At 34.2% G+C, this 22769-nt stretch overlaps 2 protein-coding genes across 3 annotated transcripts in view; one reads left to right on the forward strand and one right to left on the reverse strand.

Annotated features, from left to right (window-relative positions):
- Nucleotides 1–22769, reverse strand: part of LOC108976255 (calcitonin gene-related peptide type 1 receptor) — a gene marked incomplete in the record, with an annotated part of 342301 nt that overhangs the window by 253703 nt on the left and 65829 nt on the right. The window contains 1 exon segment of the mRNA XM_018945214.1: nucleotides 22398–22543.
- Nucleotides 1–22769, forward strand: part of LOC108976253 — a 126428-nt gene that overhangs the window by 25291 nt on the left and 78368 nt on the right. The window lies entirely within an intron of this gene.

Consider the following 22769-nt stretch of genomic DNA (forward strand, 5'->3'; position numbering starts at 1 on the left):
ATTTATCAATAAAATTCAACTTTTATGAATTTGTACACCATAACGTTTATGTGGCTTAATTGTATGAGCACAAGTGTATGTGAGAGAGTCAAAACCTGCCTGCAGATCCTTTGGGATGTTGCGTGGAAAATAGCTGAGGCATTCAAATTGTAAGCTACTTAGCAACGTAAAAATTAAATTTATACACTCTAACACTCAGCTATTTCTCTCCTATCTTCATATATTTACTCGAAGCAAATACTTTTTAAGCACATTGCGTTAGGCTTTCTTGGTCGTCGGCCTTTTGCAATTTTCAGTTGTAGAATTATGTCATTGTGGCCTTCCAGCTGTCGCCGCAGACCGTCGCTGTCGTATACGTGTAAGTGTGTGGGCGTCTTGACGCCATTCACTGCACATTCGTCTGGCTTTAAAGGGATTAATTAAGCGGATTAATAAAGCTTAAAATGTTTTAGTTGGCATTAGTGCAAAAGTCCGCAGAAAGGTCTTGAAAAGTCGCACACATAAATAGCTCTGCAAATAATCCAAGCGTATAAGCGGTTGCAGAGAGTAAGTGCAAATTTGTTGACATGACATGGGATTGACTTACAATATGTGAAATGGTACAAAAGCCTGATTTAAAGGTGTTTACTTCAGGTTTAATTTAAAAAATGTAGCATACACGTAGGCGCTAACTATAGAATAAGCTTAAAACTATCTATTTTGGGTAAATACATGATTGAATTTGAAACATAAGTGAATTTTATAGATAGGAGAAGATAACAAATGAGTAAACTTTTTATTACATTTTTTAAAATATTTTTGCTTATTTCTAATTTTTGTTAAACTAAATTAAAAATTTGCTGAAGCACGTTAAACTGCTTATACGAAGTCCTATAATACAATATATGAACACATATTTCATATTTTAAGTCACAAGTTTTTATCGCAAAAATCGTTGCCTATCTGCGGCCACGTATATATATTTTCTTCAGAAATTTTTACGAACTGCCTATATGAAGTCCAATACTCCAATTATTTATACAAAGTATATCATATTTTACGGCATAGGTTGTCTACGCAAAAATCGTTGCCTATCTGCAGGCGCTTATAGCATTTCTTCAGAAATTTCTACGAACTGCCCATTTGAAGTTCAATATTCCCATATGTTTATACAAAATCTATCATATTTTATGCCACAAGTCTAAGAAAAAATCCTTGCCTACCTGCAAGCGTTAATGATGTCTTTTACGATATTTCTGGGAATATATACCAAGAAAACCGAAAATTTATAGAAACGTCTGGCTTCATAAGGTTAAATTACATCATATGTTGTATACTATGCAATTTTCCCGGCAAATGCTGTTTACGCGAATATCATTGCCCACCTGCAGGCGCTTTTGGTATTTTTAAGGTAATTTTACAAGTTTTTAGCAAATATTTAAATAATTTTGAGGGTTGCCAAACAAAGTATATACAAAAATTATATTTTGAGTATTAAATAAGACAAGGGTTGCCATGTCGTATGAAAGTAACTACACAATTATTTGAAATTAATAATGTCTGCTTTATTACTACATCTAAAAAAAATTATATTAAGAAATAAAAAATAGTAACTGCAGCGTTGCCAACAATTTACGTATATATTTATATAAAGTTATATTTTTTCATTATTTTTAATAAAAAATATAATTTTGCTTCGAAAACTTTTGTCACGCTTTAATTTCAAATATATTAATTTCAAGGCTTTAACCATTGAAAACGAACTTAATAAGAGTTGCCACATTCTTTGCTAAAAACTTGAGATTTATTTAAAATTTAACAATTTAACTTAAAACGTTTTTCGTAGTTAAAAAGAAATTAAAAAGGGTTGCCACATCGCTTCAAAAGTAACTCCACAATTATACGAAAAATAATAGTAAGTTTTCTTAATACTAAATTAAAAAAAAAATATCGATATTTAAAAAAACATGTTTTACAGCGTTGCCATCTTTTATGAAAAAACAAATTTTAAATATATGAAAACGAAATACTGGATTTATACCCCCGGCTATTTGCAAAAATTTCGAATTTCTACACTGTAGCAACTCTACCTCTGCACTTATTCCACCACTTCAGCAATATTTCTTAGTTGTTACTGTATATTTTCACAACACACGCCTAATGGACAATAGAAAAGGCCGTCAGTATGCTGGTTGCGGGCTGTAAGGGTGTTGAGAAATATCTAAGAGAAGAAAAATATAAAATACACGAGCAACGAAAAGAATACACAGAAAACGCTAAAAAGAAGATAAAAGTAATAAAAATGGGAGGGAAGAGAGAGCAAAGCTCAACGGTGAAAGCTAGTAATTTCTCTTGCAAGTCACGCACTTTAATCCAATTAAATCTGGAGATCATTCGTGACAAGCAACTACTTGTACATACAATCATAAGTAGAAGTGAAGTCAACTGTAAAAGAGAGCGATGCCTCAACCAACCAAGTGGTGTGAGTTGATGAAATGCAGAAAAGTTGGAGATAGTGTATGGTCTTGGCTATAAAATAAATAAGAAAGGCCATTAAAGCGCGCAAAAGGAAATGTTTGGTCAAAGAACGAGCTATAACTAGATAGTATGTATGTGTAATATATGAGGTATGGTAGAGTGTGCATACTTTTTGGGCTTGAAATAAAATTTTAGTTTGATTTATATAAATAATTTTTGATGGTTCTGAAAACTAAATATATGTATATCTATAAAATATATATATTTTTGCATTATTTGATAATATATTTTAATGCTTTCTGAAATATCTGTCTCTTATACACATCTAGATGTGTATAAGAGACAGATGGTAGAGTGTGCATACTTTTTGGGCTTGAAATAAAATTTTAGTTTGATTTATATAAATAATTTTTGATGGTTCTGAAAACTAAATATATGTATATCTATAAAATATATATATTTTTGCATTATTTGATAATATATTTTAATGCTTTCTGAAATATTTAATTACTTTCGAAACCATGTGGCAACCCTGGATAAACCTCATTTGTCCTCAATACTTTCTGATTATGTTAAAGTAACAATTTTTTTCAGTTGGTAACGCTACGTGTACATAAACTATGCTCATTTGATCCCAATAAGGGAAACACAGGAATTTAAATTATTTATAACAATGTTGGCAACTCTTAATAAGAGAATTTTAACGTATGCTACTGATAAATTCATGAAAAAAAAATATTTCATCATACTAAATTTTTCACAGCAGAGGTAGTTTAAAAAATTAAAAAAAAAAAAGGTTCTCAATAATCTGATATAGCAACCTTCCTTATAATTTTTTATAAATTTTGACTCTGTTGAGCTAATAAACAAATAAAATTCGTAAAACCTGTCATTAGAATTTTCACAGCAAGGTAATTTACTAACTTTATGTTAAATAGTAGGTGGCAACTCTGTCAAGAAATACAAATTTAAGTCAGTGCTTAAAAAAGTTTAATAATTTTGAAGCATAACTAAATTTGTTTCATTCCAGCATTAAAATTTTCAATTCTATTCAAAATTTTTAAAAATAAATGATAAGGTGGCAACATGATTAAAATGTTTAGTTGAAAAGAATTGTCATATACATACGTCTCATTCTAACAATAAGTTTTATAATAATATTTTTATTCATATGCATTTAGGTGGCAACACTATTTTTTTTTGGCTAAGCTAAATCAGATACGTTTCATAACAGCAGTTAAAATAATATTTTAAGTAATGAAAAAGTGGCAACCTTATTCAAAATTTTTGATAAAAATTTAAAACACAACTGGTCCATAATAGCATGTTGGGTTTTTTTTTATTTTTTTGGTTTCCTTTCTTTTTTAGCGGAGAGGTGGCAACACTGTTAATCATTGTTTTAATTTGCGGGTTATGTTGGACGTTGGCCGATTTAAAGGATATGCTCGAAAAGTTGCAGATATTACATACTAGTTTGCAAGTTTTTTCATGATTTTGACGACGATGGCAACCTTTACAATAAGGAATTGAAAATATAAATTTAAAAAAAAAATTGGGAAAAAATCAAATATTATTTGACAATGCTAAAAAATACATATTTCTTCCACAAAATTAAATTCATTAAAATTATTATCAAAAATATTATTAAAGCTTTACCGTTTCACTCAAAAACTGGCACACAGACATAAATTTAAATTGCCTATTAACCAGACTTTATCGCATTCTTCGTCTGCTACAGCGCGCTCAGCTTGCAACTAATGAAAATTTATTGCCCCACATGCTCGGTCATTACTCGCCAAAAACCGTAGAAACTTGCGAAATTGCTCAAAGAAAACTATTTCAATTGAAAGTATACATTTTTGCGGTAAATTAAATTTGATTTTGCACAAAGTTATGAATTATGAAATATAGTTGAGAATGAAGCGCGCAGCAGACTGCCTGACAATTGCCTGGGATTGAGCAAAGTCTGACAGCTGTGTCTAAGTGCAAACGAGCATCAATTATATTTTGGATATTAAAAGCACAGAAATACACACCCAAGCACACACTTCGTTTAAATATTTATTGTATTTTGTGTACATTAAAATAAGCGGAAGTCGCCTACAGATTTCTGGTTTACGAATAAACATTTTTATTTGATTTACCAAAACTTTATTGTTGTTGTAAATAAAGAAGGGTTGGTGTAAACAGAAGAATGCAGTGCGAATATACATAAAGTTGAAGCAAGGCCGAAAAACGCGAACAATGCTTAAAATCTGCTGCAAAATAAGCACAGTGTATAAAAAAACTATTAGCAGGATAGAATATTAAGTGAAAATCACTTTCAAATTTTTTTTTTTAAATTAGTATTAAGCCAAACGTATTAACAAAAACGGTCCCTTTGCTTGATTGATAAATATTATGATCTATTCTTCCTTCCGTATGGAAAATTTTTCGTTTCTTATAACAAAAGCAAATCATTTAGCAAAAAAATCAAAAATATTTGCATATCCACAGGCGCACGAGCTTTTGAAGCTATAGTTATTGCTAAATTACTTTATTTTTCAATAAAAGGATTGCAAATTAATTAAAATGATTTCCAAATTAAGTTCTCTAAGGCAAATATTGAATATTTTTATATAATCAATTAGTACATATTGAATTCAAGAAAACAATAATTTCCGTAAAAAATTGTAACACTTATACTAGAACAGCTCAAACTACCGTTTTAGGTGCTTGCTAATTCCATTTGTGACATATAACAGCAGAAAGTGTTACGAATTAAATTAGTTAAAGCCTATCCACAGGCGTCAAATGTTTTTAGCTTAATATAAAATAAAAAAATTATAACAAACTCATGGCATTTATGTTGTATACTTATTATTAAGAAATTTATGGTAAAGTTGGCCGCACTTTTGGCATTAACACAAAAAAATTATTAGCATATCCACAGGCGCAGGAAGATTTAAAGCAATAGTTACTAATAAACCTACTTACTTTATCATTTTGGATACAAATCGTTATTGATTCGTGCAAAAGATACGTGAAATAAATAAATTAAAGCATAACCGCAAGCGTCAACAAGTTTGTAGCTTAAATTATCGTCAAAATTTTGATATTAAACTCATGGGGTTATTTTGTATACATATGTATATCGCATTGAGTAGGTTTACTATTTAAAATTTTTTTATAGGAGTAAAATTGAAAAAAATTATTAAAAGTAATATTCGAAATTTTAGATTCAGCAAAAAATCATCAGATAATTGTTTGAAATATTTAAAAAAAAATACTTCAAAATCCTTTGGTTCCATGGAAACCTAGAATGTCTGCTTATTGTTGCCTATCAACAGGCGCTATTACGCTGCACTTAGTATTTGACGCATTAAAAATTTTCAAGAATCAATGTTCATTAGCTGTCAGTCTAAAGCCACAACAACAAATCATGCAAGCTTTGCAAACCTTTTTTGCTTTCTACACAAAACCGCTAACCTTCGCGCTCACCGAGCCATTAACCACAACAGCGCACACATTTGCAATTAAAATGTCGGTATTTATGCCACTCCAAGCAAAGCGCTCATGCTCCGTTATTGGCACCATTGCGCTTCAGCATGCCATATACAACAACAATAACAAAAAAGCACGGTGTAGACAGACAAATTTACATACTGCATATAATTAAGTACATGTATGTGTGTGTGTGTGTGTGTGTGTTTCCACAGAACTGTCAGTAGGCGCTCACTGCCATCGACATTAACAGCAACGCATACAGATAATAATGAAGGCAAGCAGCGTGTTGCACTTGAGCGCCACTTAAACCCCTTTATTACTTGTGTGCGTGTGTCAGTGAGGCCACAACACCCTTGGGTGCAATATATCAGCGTAATAATAATTAATAAATGCTGCCAAACACAGTTACCTACACAAGTTGCTGACATGACATGCACTAACACAACAACACATACATACATATAACCATTACATGGTTACACTTGCCAGCATACAGCTAGGCGCACGAGCGTTCAGCCGGCAGGAAGCCTGCATTCATCAAGCACTTCATTACTTTGTCTGTCTGCAACAGTTATCCAGTCGATGCTGTAAGCCACTGTTATTAACTGCTCACTTGCATGCGCCTATAAGTATACTACACACAGTGCACACACTCAGTTACACATATTAGCTCTCACGCATGCAGGTGTTGTTTGTTATGCGGCATTGTTGTTGTAAAATTTTCGGTTTAATTGCCAAACTTCAGCCAAGCAAATAAGCTTCAGTCTTCATGCTTTTGTTGCTGTTTTGTGGCTGCAGGTGATAATGCGAGTCCTTCTCTCTCTCTCTCGCTTCGTGGAAATTTTGTGGCCGTCCCTATGTATGTTGAACATTTAATTTGCATAGAAATTGCAAATGTCATATCAATCGCTGCTAATTTTGCACTGCAATCAACAAACGCCCACGCGCTCACACATATAGACACATACACACGCATATATGTAAACACTGTCTATGTACGCTTCCATATGTGAGGACACGCTCACTTCTATGTTTGTTGTAAATACTATATTGGTCAACAAAGTGTCGGTTGAACAGAAATGCAATTACACAAATGCGACTGAAGCATGCGCCTAAAGGTAGGCAACAGGTGTGCTTTTGGTAGTTACTGGGCAGAACTTGTTGTGTTTTAAAAGACAACCGAGAAACAGGAAATATGAAAACAAATCAAATATGCAAATTTGACAAGGTACACTTCCGAACATGACTGGACTCGCATTCAGATGAGATGCGGAACGTCTTTCTCTAACCCGACTTCTATAGCATCTACAAGTCTGACGGCCTGACGGTCTGACATTGTAGTCTGACGGGTTTAACGAAAGCTCAGCGATTGCGAATATAGCTGACGGGTTTAACGGAAGCTCGGCGATTGCGAATATAGCTGCCATTACCAGCCGCCATGACAGAACTCCAGTGGGTTGAAACGCTGCAATGTAATTTAAACTAGCTGTCTTTCTCACCCGACATTCATTTAAAATTGGATGTGAAAACTAACCTAATCATCGGTTATCTGTACGTTATTTTGAGTTCAACGATCTCGTTAGCCCCTGCTACCGTGAAAAAGTCGTTTTACTATAGAAACTCTGTCATGAGAGCCTGTTCGTGTATTAGCTGTACCGCTGAGTATTGGAAATTTCGACGGTCAAGACTCTTTCAGTTTAATACGGCGTGTCAATACATATATTCTGAGCACTTCCATTTCTATTCAACCGGATTTTGCAACAGCGCATGACAAACTTTTTCCCCTTTTTATCTTCTCTCCTTTCTTTTTTTTATTCTTACATTCTAATACGGTTTTTTTTTTTTGTCGCCTTTTGTTTTTCACATACTGCCACAATCAATGCTCTCTAAATGCCAAGCTGATTGTTGCTGCTGCCACTGCTGCCAATTGTTGCCAATTTTCGCCCATCAACTGGGACCCATAAACAACTGTTACCAATTTGTGAGCAAATTTGGTGTGAAAGAATGCCTGACGGGCGTAAACAACAAAAATTTGTAGCACACAATTGGTCAAGCGCACACATATCACAAACATATTTGAACCCGTACGGTTATATTGCATTTTGAACATAACTGCAGCATAACAGTGTGCCAGTTGGAAACACAAAATGAAGAAGAAAAAATAAAAATAAGTAAAGTATAATAAATAAATCCAGAAAAATTTTCATAAATATTCACAAATTTTTCTTTGGGGCAAATGCAAAAATTAAACAAAAAAATATTAAAGACAAAAATTAAACAAAAAAATTGTAATAATAACTAAAGAAATAATAAAAAAAAGTATCTGTCTCTTATACACATCTTTCCAAAAATATTAAAAATTGTATAATCGAAATATAAGAAAATATACTAGAAAAAGTTTTAAAATTAAAAAAAATATATATTAAAAAAACTGGCAAAGAAATATTTAAAAATTTAAAATTTACAGACACAAAACAATCAAAAAATCCAAAAACTACTGTTTTGACTGACATTTTTCTTTTACCTCTTCTAGTTTTATTTCACACAATTGCTGTCATTTTCTTTTTTTACCGACCATTAAACACCGAGTAGCAGCATCACGCTGAAGTCAATTGTTTTGCATGACGCTGAAAAATGCAATTTCTTTGGCTCGGCTTTGTGACGTAAATAAAGAAATTAAAAGAACAAAATTAGAAATAAAAGGACAGTTGAAAAATCCCCTGTCTGCTATAGTAAAACATACTTTTTCGTGTCAAGAATTAAAAAAACGTGCAAAATTGTTTATCAAATTTTTTTTTTACCAAAAACTGCTTACATAAATTTTTTTACCAAACTAATTTTTTAACAAAATTTTTATTACAAATTTCTTTTACCAATTTTTTTATAAAAAAATTTTTTTAACAATGTTTTTTTACCGAATTTTTTTTTACGAAAACTTTTTTACAACATTTTTTTTTTTATTATTAAATATTCTTTTCATCAAGTGTTTTAATTTTTTTTTTTGTAACAAATGTAGAAGTGCAGAAAAAAAATTGTTTGTTGTTATGAAACAAATTAAATACTAAAAGAAGAAAAAATTGTGAAAACCTAGGAAATTTCTAAACGTTTGAAATTGTTAAGAGTTGCCAAAGGCCTCATAGTAGTCACATATGGACGAGTTTAAGAACATGCGCTCTAAACGTAAACATTTCTAGTATTCTTAAGAGTCCGTTCGAAAGGCCTGACTTGATAGACACCTATAGATTCAGAAACACTGTGATTTATATATATTAAAAGGGCTATGAAGAAGTATGTGAAGAGTGTCTAATGGTTCGAGGATATGAGATATTCGCAAGTTAAGCTCCACATTTATAATCAAGTATCAAGTATAATGAACTCGACAACACCCTGAAAACTATTTCCGTCATGTTTTTGTCGCTGTCACAAACATAATAAAATTACAAAACAAATGTCTTCTAAAAATAATACCTTGAATACATTTAGAAGAGATAATACCGAAGGTATTATCCTTAAACTCTCTCTCTCTCTCTCTGTCACGTGCCGAGAAAATGACCAATGGGTTGGTGTAATTAACTTGTAATTGCAGTTAATGCATTTAGTTTGGGAGACAAAAGTGTTAGCGCAAGAGCAGCAAGGGCTTGACGCTCCAAAACAGAGACAAATACACACACGCTCTAGGTCTCAGCAGTGGTCCCAGAGGCTGCCGCCACGCTGCAAACTAATGACTGACAAAACCACTTGTAAGGCAACAAATAGTTACAATGGACAACCGCAAAACTACTTACAACAAAAGTATGAACTGAAAACAATAACAAAAGCAAAAAATGAACAGTTTTTGTTTAGAGCAGCAATGAATGAAATCTTGTGTGTGCGTAAGCGTCTGCGTGAGTGAGCAACTTGAAGTTGGGCGCGCTGGCGTTAAATGAAGCATGGCAAGCCAGACAGTGTGGGTAATGAAAGGCAGAAGTCATATTAGGTCATTAGTATGGGTAATTTATCAAAGTCACGAACAGTACTGTAGCAAGCGTTGGTAAGAGTGCGGAGAGTGTGCAGCGGATTCTTGAAGTACCGCCGGTAAAAGCAACAATTTGCTTGGTCAGTGGAGAAGTGTTTATGGGCAGGATGTTTTTGTTATTTACATTTAAGTGGCTCTGTTGTTGTGGTCACCTCGACCACGAATGCTTATTTTGTGTGTTTTATTGAAGACCTTACTACGCCGCCTATATTTATCTTACGCTTTCTTTGCTTGTTTGTAGTAAGTTTTGCTTTTAAGTGACAATTTTGTACTGCCATAGTCAATCATTAGTTTAGTGGCACTTACTGAGGGAGTTCGTTGTACACGAGGCGACGAATGACGCAATAAATATTTTATATATTACAAATTAAAGAATTTATGACCATTTTGGCAATATCGGAGCACTACAGCATGTAGCTGTCATACAAACTGATCGATCAAATTGAAGTACTTGTATAGAAAACTCTTTCATTTGTCAAGATATCTTCGCATAATTTATATACAGTTTATTGCCAAAAACAGCGCTACAATCCCTCAAGACATTTTTCAGATCGGACAACTATAACATACAGTTGCCATACAAACTTACCCATCAAATTCAAGTAGTCCTTGTATGGAAAACTTTTTATTTGACAAGATATCTTAACTATATTTGACACGAATTATTCCACAATACAGCACCACAATCCCCCAAGAAATTTTTCTGATCGGCTCACTATAGCATATAGCTGCCATATAAACTGATCGATCAAAATGAAGTCTTTGTATAGAAAACTTTTTCATTTCACAAGATATCGACACGTAATTTCGTATAAATGATAACACAGGGCAACGTCATGATCTCTAAAAAAGTTGTTGAAGTCGGACCGCTTTTGCATACAGCTGTCATAGAAACTGACCAATCAAAATCCAGTTTTTTGTGAAAATTGCTTTTATTAGTGTTTTGCTTGGACTTTTACTTGAAATTATGGATACTAGAGTAATAGCAGCGTAGTAGAAAAAAATAACAGCTCAAAACAATTTAAAAATATTAAAGCGCCTAAAAGTATAAAACAGCCACTACTACAAAATTTGAATTTGATGAAGGTAAAAGAATAATAAACATGCAGATAGATCAAAAATCGAAACAAATATCTACAAAACAATAACAAAAACCAGCTGCGGACGAAAAATCGAAAACACTGGGTATTATAATCATAAAAACATGAACTGTGCGCAAGTCGACAATCACAACGGTCAACAGCAGCTGTGAGTTGTCGCAAGCAAAACAAATACAAAACAAATAGAAACTAACCAACGGTCAACCGACACAACCACCCAACTAACGGTAACATTTCACAGTAACAGAACGAATTTCCATAACTCCCGCCGCGCTGGCATAAGCCGATCTCGCCGCTGTGCACGGCCGAACGACAGGGGCGCATAACCCACCGCTGCTGGCTTAACTGTACTCGTGTTGAAGGCAACGCAAAATCTCCAGCCAAGCGACAATGTTTGAATTTTAAATGACTTTTGTTTGATTTTCCGTATTGTTGTTGTTATTAATATAACAACAGCGCTGTTTTTGGCTGCTTCACGCGGTGTCAACAACAATCAGCGCACGAAAATAACAACAAAATATTAAAATAGAAATAAGCGCATGAAAAGTTGAGTAACCTTACCGCCTGCGCCTGAACGCGCTGAATTGTGTAGCATACTTTTAGGTGTTACCAAAAATCAATACAGCACTTATGGCGCGTCGCAGCCCAGCGATAAAATAAAATTTAAATTGCACTCGAGCAGGATGAGAGTTTGTTAAGTACCAACCGCTATCGTCACCGTCGCCGCCACCACCGACAGCACCGGCTCTATATCCGCCGGGCAATTTACGATAATTGAGTGTGAGTTCTTGTTATTGTAGCCTCATACTCTTGCTCGACGATTTTCTACCTTATCGCTCAACGGCATCATCATCATCGACAGCAATTGAACGTGCTTTTTTTTCGTACGGCACTATTAACGCTTGAGCGCCTAGCAGTATGCTATTGGTCATGTAAAACGAAATACATTTAGCCTTGCATCAGCTGAGCGTTCTTGTTGCTGCTTATTTTATTGGCTTGCTTTTTGTGTTTCATTTTAAAGTTGCTGGCTGAGTTTTAAAAATGCAAAGGTTGTAAATAAACGGCAAAAACCGAGAGGGTCGCCATAAGCCCTCGCGCATATTGTAAAAGCTGTTTGATGCGAAAGGAATTAAGTTACAAATTCAGGAGTGAAATTTTTTACTGCAATGTAGTGCACAAACATTTTTTGGAATTTAAGGCAATTAAGTTTTAATTGGTTTGCTAAAAATATACAAGGATAGGTCAATATAACTTGTAATTTATTTTGCTGCTAGTAACATGTTCGAGCATTAATTTCGATTCGATTTTTGTGAACATATTCCGCTATAAGCATAAAATTGCATTTACTAAAATATTTATATAAAAAACTCATAAAAAGTGGGCATATGCAGTTGAAATACACATAAGCGCCTGGATGCAGACCATACAATTTAATGTACTTCAAACAAGTTTCTAAACCGTAAAGAGACTAATATTTTAATTATTTAATCGTAAGTTTCGAATTAAAATTCGAACATCGAAATCATCTTCGAAAAATTTCCAAAGTAATGTTTTTTTTTTCAAACAATATTTAAAATTTTAAGAAATTCAAATATTCGATATATTCTTGATACAAATACAGTTAAAATGCATAAAAGCGCCTAGTGTTAGACTAGAAATTATATTGCACTTCGAACAAGCTTGTGAGTCGCAATGTGATGAGTATTTTAAACCTTTAAAAACAAAACTCACATTTTTTGAATTCCAATTCGAATTTCGCAAATCATATTCGAAAAACTTAGAATTTTTTGTATGCGAATTTTCAAACCTATACCCGAAAACTAGAACTTCGAAAAATTTGAAAAGTAATGTTTTTAAAATAATATTTACAAGTTTCCGAAATATTCTATAAACAGTAATGCATAAAGCGCTTAGATTCAAGCCAGTTCTAAGTTTTTCTAACCGCCAATTTCAAAATTTTCCAAATTCGAAGTCTTCGAAATACCGTTCGTAGAAATGTCTATTGACATGCTTAATTGCTTCCGCAATTGGATGTTGTTTTTCGAAAATATTCGAAGTTCGCATTTTTTCAATTATATTTATATATTTATTTATATTGTACATTTTACAACTAAGAGTTGTGCTATAGTGTCACACAGTATATTTTTTCACAGTTCGTCTCACAGCGTTTCGGTATTGATTTTCGCCACAATCTTATTTATAGTTAAAAACGACACAGACCAGCAGGTTTCGCGTGTTGCTTTATACGATACTTTTCGAATTTCAAAAAAAAAAAAACGTTTGTAATTTGATCACTTTCGAATACCACACTTGTTCAAATGCAAAAAAAGTAATGTCACTGTAATAAAATTGCTGCTATATTGAAGGCCAAAGACAATTTTAACACTTTCGAAAATACGAGAGAGCTTAAGTTTAACTTCGAAATCCTATTAGAAGCACTTTAATAACTTTCGGGTTTTTCTTTCGAAGCTTGTTCAAGGGTAATTTCATTAGTAATATATGGTTATGAATTTATACTTAAAATTCGTAAAAAAAAATTCGATGTATGTATGTATGTTAGAAAATTTTATAATTTACATTCGAAAATCAAATGCCTTAACTGCAACTAAATATTTCGACATTTACATACACGCTAAGACATATAACAAATTATAGAGCATCCAATTACTTTATAAAATTTCATTTTTATCGCGAATCAAAGGTAACGCCTGTGTGTAGACCTTAAAATTTTCATTTGAGTGCTAAGGCTAGATTAAACTTATCAATTTTTAAAGTAAACTAATATTCTTAATTTACTAAACAATTTCCCATTTATCAACGTGTATTCAAGCACCCTAACTTGTACCGTTAGCTGGCTCAGCAATTATATACGTAAAAATAATGGCGCTAATAGTGTCGCCATCAAATTAAGTCATAAAAAATGTATTATTGATGAAAGAGTTATCGCTGTCATTACGGAAGGGTTCAACTAAGCTACGCAGACAGCACTATTAATATTTAACTAAGCGTTTATTTCGTTATTTTTGCGAATATTTTTTGTGGCTTTTTCTGCAATAAAGGGAATGAAAAACATTTGCTGCGAATCAAGAGCAATTTAAATCGCATGACAAACGCCGATAAGTCAAACAAATAGTGCTATGAAGTATGAGTGGGGCAACAAGAACAGCAACGAGTGAGTGTGAGTGGCTGGGTAAGTGTGTGTAAATGGAGAACAAAAATGGAAGTTGTCTGACCAGCAATAGGAAAAATTCGTATAGTATTGGAATGCTATTAAAAAGGATATGTGAGAGACAAAAAAGGGGAGCATGAAATCAGTGAGGACATGGGTGAGTGAGTAGAAAAAAATAAGGAGTGAACTATCTGCCGAATGTCAGAGCGCAGAGAGGGAGGAAGAAGACCACAGAGAGAAAAAAACTCAAATTTCAACAAAGAAATGCTACATTGGTAATGGTCGAGTTGTACTTTTAATTGCTGGCAATAAATGTCACTATTTATTGCTGACAAACCAGCGGCTTTCAGAGGCAAGCGCTTAAAGGATATAAATACCTATGTATATATATGGGTTATATAAGAGCTTTATGTATGTATATATGATTTCGTATATAAAAAAAGGAATAGCAAGCAGGAAAACGAAGCAGATAAATGGCTAAATAAACAAGAGGTTTAATACTGCATGTAAATATTTGCGCAAATGTACGTGGGCAGAAGGTCGAAAATGCCAGGCGCGAGCCGAACTTGCTGTTGATTACAAAGCATTGCCCTCGAGGATAGCAGCGAAAAGGGCATGACGAAGACTACGTAGAACGCTAAGAGTGGTCATACACGTGTTAAGAATATTTCTGATACTTAAGTTGACTAGAAACATTATTTATGCCATACTTTGAAGTGCTTGCTTGATATAGCAAAGGTAGCATAACTATTAAAGATATGGAAATTTTTCTATAAACAAATCAAGAGATAACAAGAAAAAACATTAAAAGTGATATGAAATTATATTTCAGGTGTATACTTATAAAAAGTTAGTCTACACAAAGGCGCACCGCATATTTCAATAGCTAAATTAAGCACTGTCAATGCTTGTAGACAGTTTTTGGGCTTAAAATTATGTTTTTATATGAAAAATATTTATTTTCGAAAATTTTCAGTTTTCGAAATTGAAAAGCTGAAAAAAAAATTTAAATTGAGTAATGAACCCCAAACTTTTCAGAATCTCTTATTCGACTGAATTACGATATTCGAAATTTCGAACATACTGGTATAGGCTGTGCAGTAAAACTAAGTAACCTAATATGCGCTCCAAAATATTTAAAGACAACTACAGCAATCAATCGTCGACTTTCGAATTCGAATATAGCAGTGTTTGAACTTCGAAAAATTGAAGAGCTACTAAAAACTGCAATATGAATAGAAGCAAGTAGAAAGCGGCGCTCAAGGTCTCAAAATTAGTTCTCGAGCAAAAAAAATACATTTCGAACTGCGAATTCGAGCATTGAAAAACACTAACGCTGTCCTTTTTAAATGCTCTAAAATCTAATTAATTTTTTTATCAACTAATTTTCGAATTATGAAGTGGAATTTCAAATTAAAAACTAGCTCTTAGCAATTTCAAATAAATTTTTTTTTTTTGTATAATAATATTTAAAGATAAAAAAATAATTAAATTACTGCTTCATATTTAAGGCAATCATTTCCAAAATTTCATTCATTCATTTATTTCGAAAATTTAAAAACAATTTTTTTCGAAAATTTTAATTCAAATACGGACTATTTTAAAGTCATTATTAAATAATTCGAAATTTTTCTAGCAATATAAATATTCTAGATATTCGAAAATGTAAAAAAATTGGAAACCGAAGTCCAAATACGCAAAATATCAAATAACATACCATTAAGTGCAAATTGTAAAATAATATTAGATTTAAAATATAACAACAAGCAGTTGAATGCCTGCTTCACACGGAGAAGATTCAAAGCTTTCAAGAGAAATCAGTATCTACCAGTTAACTACACATTTCACTTCAAATTTATTAACTTTTTCTCGATTTCTTCCTTAGTTTCCCAGAAAGCCCCCTCGGCGCAAATTAAATTACCAAAAGTTGTGCTTTGAACAGGAAGACGACAAAATTCATTAAATTTCGAGTGCATCCGCTAACCCAACTACGTCTCGTCGCCCGCACACGACAATGTATTTGCACCACTTTGATTTGACATTCACTGCAATGCAAAATTTCAATATTAATTAGTTGCGTATTTTCGCAATTAATTTCAATTCAACTCAACCACCTTCCAAGAGCAACAAGAGTGCGAGTAATTTCATGCTCAATTACCTGCCGCCGCCATCAAGTAATACAGTGCGTCACCCTACCTCATTTGTGTGAGTTGGAGTACGGTAACTATGGCGCACACACACAAATGCGCTGACAGCACAGGTTTCAGTGAAAAAGCGGAACACATACTGATATTTCAATGTTTAACTGAACAAGTGGAACACATACTTATATATACAACTAGTTCAAGTGAACAAGTGGAACACATATAAACACATACCGAGATATTTCACTATTTTACCTAACAAGTGGAATACACATACACTGTCAGCTTGTAATTCACTGCACACAGACACGCTGGCGCCCACCGAATAATAATGACACTGAGGCAATTTGACATGCAGCTGAATATTAACTACGCTACCTAATCAGTGTTTGAGTGTAACTATTTATGTGTATGTGTGTGTGTGTGTGTGTGCAGGGTTGATGACTACTTACACTTTCATTGGAAGAGCTGTAGCAACAACAGCAGCAACAAAAAGGCGCATACCTACATGAACAACTTTGAAAGTTGGTCCTCTCTATTCCCCAGTGAAGCTAAGTAGTTGTCTATTACAGTTGTTGTTGTTGTTGTCATCGGAAGACCTCACCTACTCTATTTGCCCTTTTATATTACTGGCAATAAGTTTTCACCCATGCAAAGAGTTGCATTGTCAGTTGTAGCGTGCAATGGACTACAACTGAAAGTACTCAGTCGCCTGTCGCTCTAAGGAATTTTTAAGTTAAATACGTCTCTCTGCCGCAGCAGCAGCAACAATTGGTGCATGAAAATTGCATTTAATTACTTTACTTGACTTCCCTGCACGCCCTGCCGCAACTAACCGACGCTTGCCACCCACTGTAAGCGCAAATAATACGCTTCGCGCCCGCTCTTCTTCCTCTTTGTCTCGCTCTCTGTCTTCCTTGTTTCGTACAAATCATTGACATTCACTTGCTGCCAGCATTCTACTTGTTCAACAACATTTAACAGCAATTTTATTTCAATGCTCCATCATTCTGCGCATCGTGCGCTCTATCCCAAGTCTATGGCAGTCAGGCGGCACCCCCGTGACATTTACGGATTGGCTTGTTGCTCCGTAATGAAGCGGGTCGTAAGTGGAATTATTTGTGCGCTGCATCAGCTTATGCTTGCATAAGTGTAGCTTTAGTATTTATTGCATATTTCCAGGCGTATAAAAATTAAAGCTAATGAGACGTGAGATTTTAGTGTGTCAATATTTTTAGTAGTCGTTTCTTCTTGCTTAATTATTCGTAGCTAATTTAATTTCGATAGTTTAGTCGTCGAGCAGCTTTTGTGATGACTTTTTAAGAGCGCAATTCTGAAGAAAATATTTTTATATTTATAAGGGACCGAAAATACATGTGATGTCCTAATAACGAGTTCTCGAAATATAAACTTAATACTCGGGACCAAGGGAAACTCTTTTTATATGCTTCCCTTTGTTTCTGCATTCTTTCCTAAAACGATAGACAACTTTCCGTACACATGATTTAAAGTAGAGAGATATATATTATATAGTTTGCGGGTATTTTCGTCTCTTTCTTACACTTCTTCTCGATCCCCCTATCCCTCTCAGTCGTTCTCCCTATCTTTCTTACACTTCCTCTTTTTTTCACACACTTCCTATCCCTTTGCTAGACTCTGCCTCTCTTTCTTCACTTTCCAGTTACTTTGGAGAGGTATAGTTTATATAGGTTGCAGGTACTTTCATCTCTCTCACACTTCCTCTATATTCCTTTCACTCGTTTCTTCTATATTTCTCACTCTTTCGGTCTCTTTCTCAAACTTCCTATTCCAGACTTTGCCTCTCTTTTTCTTTTTCCATCACTTTCTTTATATGCCTCACACTTTATCTTACCCTCTAGGGTTTCGAAGAGTTTTCAGCGGCCTTTTGAGATTATGACTTAACATTTTTCTGTAGCATAGTATGTATTCAAGGCTCAAAGGTAACGTTGCTTAAAAAATTTCAAAGATTAATATTTTTTAAGTGTTGAGTTTGTTTGTGTCCCACTCAAGATAAATGAATATGATTAGAATACTTCTTTTAAGGCACGTCGATTTGACTTCATTTCTGATATAATTCATCACACTCTCATCTCATCCGATCTTAGCACCACAGTTATTCGTCGTTTTTCGGCTATAAGGGTATATTTACACTACCTTTACCAGGTTGTTTTTGATTTTAAGATCACTGTGAGTCTATGTTGCTGTTCCTCGAGTAGAATTTACGGCTTTCACCGATTACTGAAGCTTCAGCCAGAGCTTTCAATTTTCTCTTTTGGTGCATTTTTCAACCTTCCAAATGCTTGATCTTTTGTCAAACTTATTTTTTATCAAGTTGTAGTTATATTAAATATGTTCACTTTGGACCATATAAGCCTTTTAGCCTTCGACTGTAACGGGTTTGAAACCGTTTTGTTATCGTTTTGTTGGGATATCTATGAAAGTTTATAAAATTGAACAATACATTCAGAGCTTCTCCCCAGCTTATTTACAACTTCGCGCAAAATTCAAATGACCCTGTGTCTTTAGTTTTAAATTTTTACAGATATATAGGCACTTTCACGCAGATCCTAACCTCAAAATGTAATATCTTTTTTACTTCTACCGAAACGATTGCATTTTTACGTGGTTCTTTTCATCGTAAAGCTTTTTGTTAGCATCTAAAGCCAATTTATACATTTAAAGTCCAAATTGGGAACATTTTATATACAGCTATTATATCTAAATCTATATAAAACCAAAAATACATATAAATACATACAGTTACTAATTTTCTATACTGAGACACACAAAGGAGCAATCGTATATGAAAGGACAACAATATACCTTGATGTCCTCATTTAAAATCACATAAATTTAAAGTCCCTTTACTTTCTTGACTCACTGTAGTATACAATAGGAGCACATAACCTGCACCCAAGGCACACAATTTACGTATTTTTTAAAAGAAAATAAAAACCTAAAATTTTTCATTTCACTCGCCTACTTTGCCACCTGCACTGTCCTCTCGTTTCTCTGCGCTACCTTTGCTTCTTCATTCCCAAAATATAATTTAGACTACAATAAACGCTTGGGAATTTATTACCCAAAAATTCATTGACTGTCTACGCGCGTCTGTCCGTCAAACCTCAAGCTTAGCTGCTACCTGACTACGCACGCAGCGCGCGCTAAGGAAAGAGCAGAATGAATGGGCATGCAAAAAGTTGTTAACAAAATTTGCTGAACTAGTTCTTTGAAATGCGTCAGGGCTATCATGAAAAATGCTTGTTTTTCCTATTGTTCTTCTGTGCGTATACTATATAAGCGCATAACGGTAATAATAAGTATCATTTCAGTCAAAATTTATTTATATATAAGATAAACAATCATTCCTGGAGTATCTTTGGGAGCGAGGACTAAGGTATTAATTAAATTTTCATTTAATTAAAAATGTTGACGAATGACAGGCAAAGCGCTTAGGGAGCGGAATGAAAAATATTATAAGGGAACAAAACTGTAGTGCACTCATGAGAGCATGTCCTTTATAGTCCCAAGAAAATTACAAAATTTGTAAGCTGCTGTATGCCAGGGTCTCGTTAATCCCTTAGCGAAAAGCTTGTGTACCCAGAGTCCTTATTGAAGCACTAAAGGATTACCTTTAATTAAAAAAGTATTATATATATCCAAAGCTTCTTGGGATAGCAAACTGTAAAACAAACCATGTTGAAATGGTGCGTGAAGGTCTCTTTAGAAGACTTTAAAATTATGAAACGGGTAATCGAGCCTTTCGTAAAGAAGAGTAATGGGTGAAAACTCAGCTACTTACTGTACGCAAAAGCTGACTGATAAAAAAAATGTATTTTGTCAGTTTTATACTGATGTAAAAAAGCTCTAAGCAACCGATAGATGTCGCTATGGTATAATTAAAAAAAAAAAGTGAATTTAGAAAAAAAAATCCAAAAAAAATTATTTTTAAATAGTAAGTCTTATTATATAGATTTTACCCGCCAGATGGTGGCACGGAAACGAAGAACTGAAAAGGAGCATGCATCAGCTTCTTTGTTGAATATGGTCGGACGAAAGCATGCCCAACGATTGGAGCATTTTAAGTAGGCTCTGGCCAATACCCCACAATCTACGTCAACTACCATCGCGTATAAGGTTCTATCGTGCGTATTGAGTGAAAGATTAGAGCCCACCGTCAACCAACTGATTGGACCTTATCAATGTGGCCTTAGGGCTGGAAAATCAAAAAATCGATGATATATTCACCATGTGCCAAATCTTGGAAAAGACCCGTGATAAGAGGATCAACACACACCACCTCTTCGTCGATTTCAAAGCTGCTTTGCCTGCACGAAAAGTGTGTAAACTGACATTGAACAATACCAAAAGCTCCGTCACGATCGGGAAGGACCTCTCCGAGCCGTTCGATACCAAACGAAGTTTCAGACAAGGCGACTCCCTATCGTGTGATTTCTTCAATCTGCTCTTGGAGAAACTAATTCGAACAGCAGAACTTAATCGAGCAGTTACAATCTTCTACTTTTATAAGAGTGTACAGCTGCTGCCGTATGCCGTTGATATTGATATCATTGGCCCTAGTAACCGCGCCGTTAATTCTGCTTTCTTCGGAATGGATAAGGCAGCTTAGCAATTGGGTGTGGTAGTGAACGAGGGCAAGACGAAATATCTCCTGTCATCAAACAAACAGTAGTCGCACTCGCTACTTGGCTCTCACGGCAGCCGTTTTCTTCATTTCCCCCATGACTTGCCGCGTATATTGGAAAACCTTCAATTTGCATACCTTGCGATTCGATAACGAAAAAGTAGAAAAATGGCCTTAAGTCATCAACGAATTGAACTCTGTCAGCCGAAAACTGCAAACTTGGCAGACGCCAACTAAAACCAAAACAAAAAAAAAAAAAAACTTTCTAAAAGTGAAAGGGACACACAAGAATGACGGCACACATGTATGCATACACGAAATGCAAATAAAATAACGGAGTATGCCGAAATGGGCGCAATTGCTTATGTATGCATGTATGAGAGTGTAAGTGGTGTATGTATTTGTTTGAACTGAAAGAAGAAGAAGAAAGCAAATGTTTGTGCGCCGCCAGCGAAATTTCAACTCAGCTAACAGCGGAGTGGCAGTAAGGACAGGTTCTGATGTGCTTATTTGCCAGCTTGAGGTGGTTGCTTAGACAGCGCGCTCACTCTTCCTCTCTCTCGCTCACGCTCTCACTCACTACTCGGCATGCAGCCAGCGGCTAACTGCTGTCAAAGTGGAAAGTATTTTGATATTTTAGGCAAATTGCCAATAAGTTTTAGATTTTTCACAAATTTTATTTGCAGCAATCGGTCGCTGCTGCGGCACCTCAACTTGCACCACACCTTACGAAAAGTTTTGCGCCACCACAAATATTTTTTATTCTTTACCATATCGCTCCTGCTGTCTGCCCTCTAACACGTTTCCAATTTTCGACAACTTTTCTTTGCTGTTGGTTTTCTTTACACTTTACCGCAGTCCATTATTTCATAGTAAACTCCATTAGCAAGTGTATGTGTGTGTGTCTGAAGTGTTAACACAAAAAAGCCGAAAAGTTGTGCAACTTTATTTTGCTTGTGCCCCACTTTGTGTGCCATTCAACGCATACTTTGTCGCTTGTTACGCTTCAGCCGAACTGAAGTGTTAATATAGCGAACTTTAAACGAAATCACACATACTACTACGACCATTCATTTCTATATATGTATGTATATGTGTTTTCGAAGCTTTCAACAGCTGCATTCGATCTATGTAATTTTCGATTGAATTTTATATTGTGAACTTTTTACATCGAACGCACCTGCCATACCATTTTTTAAATACGCTTTGGTGCTAAATGTGAAGGTATACTTTCGGGCGCTCTATTGTAATGCAATACAGTTCTTCCCGCTTACAACAAAGTAGCTTGTGTGTTTAAATGTGCATAGTAAAGTCGATACTGTTAAATGTTTGTAAAATTATATATTTGTAGCATACTTACCGGTGCTTTGACTGCTTTCAGCTTCACACAAGCGTATCAGATTGCCACATATCACCAAATATAAAAAAGTGTCATACACAACTTTTTTTTTTAGCAACACAAACACTACGCTGTCACACGCAGTGATACCACTTATATTTTCTTCACTGAAAAGAAAAAAATAAAACATTTTTGACAATAAAAAAATGAAGTAAAAAAGAAAAAACCAAAGTAATAAAGAGTTTGTAGGAATAAAATATGGTTTCCAAAGATAACTCATATATGAAATTTATGTATAAAATAAGTAAATAAAATGGAGATATATTTAAAAAAATTAGATATTTTTTCAAATTTTTTGTAATTAAAATTGTTTTCAGATTTTGTTTTGTAAAT

Source organism: Bactrocera latifrons, unplaced genomic scaffold, assembly GCF_001853355.1.
Source record: "Bactrocera latifrons isolate USDA-ARS-PBARC rearing strain unplaced genomic scaffold, ASM185335v1 scaffold_74, whole genome shotgun sequence".
Taxonomy (NCBI): Eukaryota; Metazoa; Arthropoda; class Insecta; order Diptera; family Tephritidae; genus Bactrocera; species Bactrocera latifrons.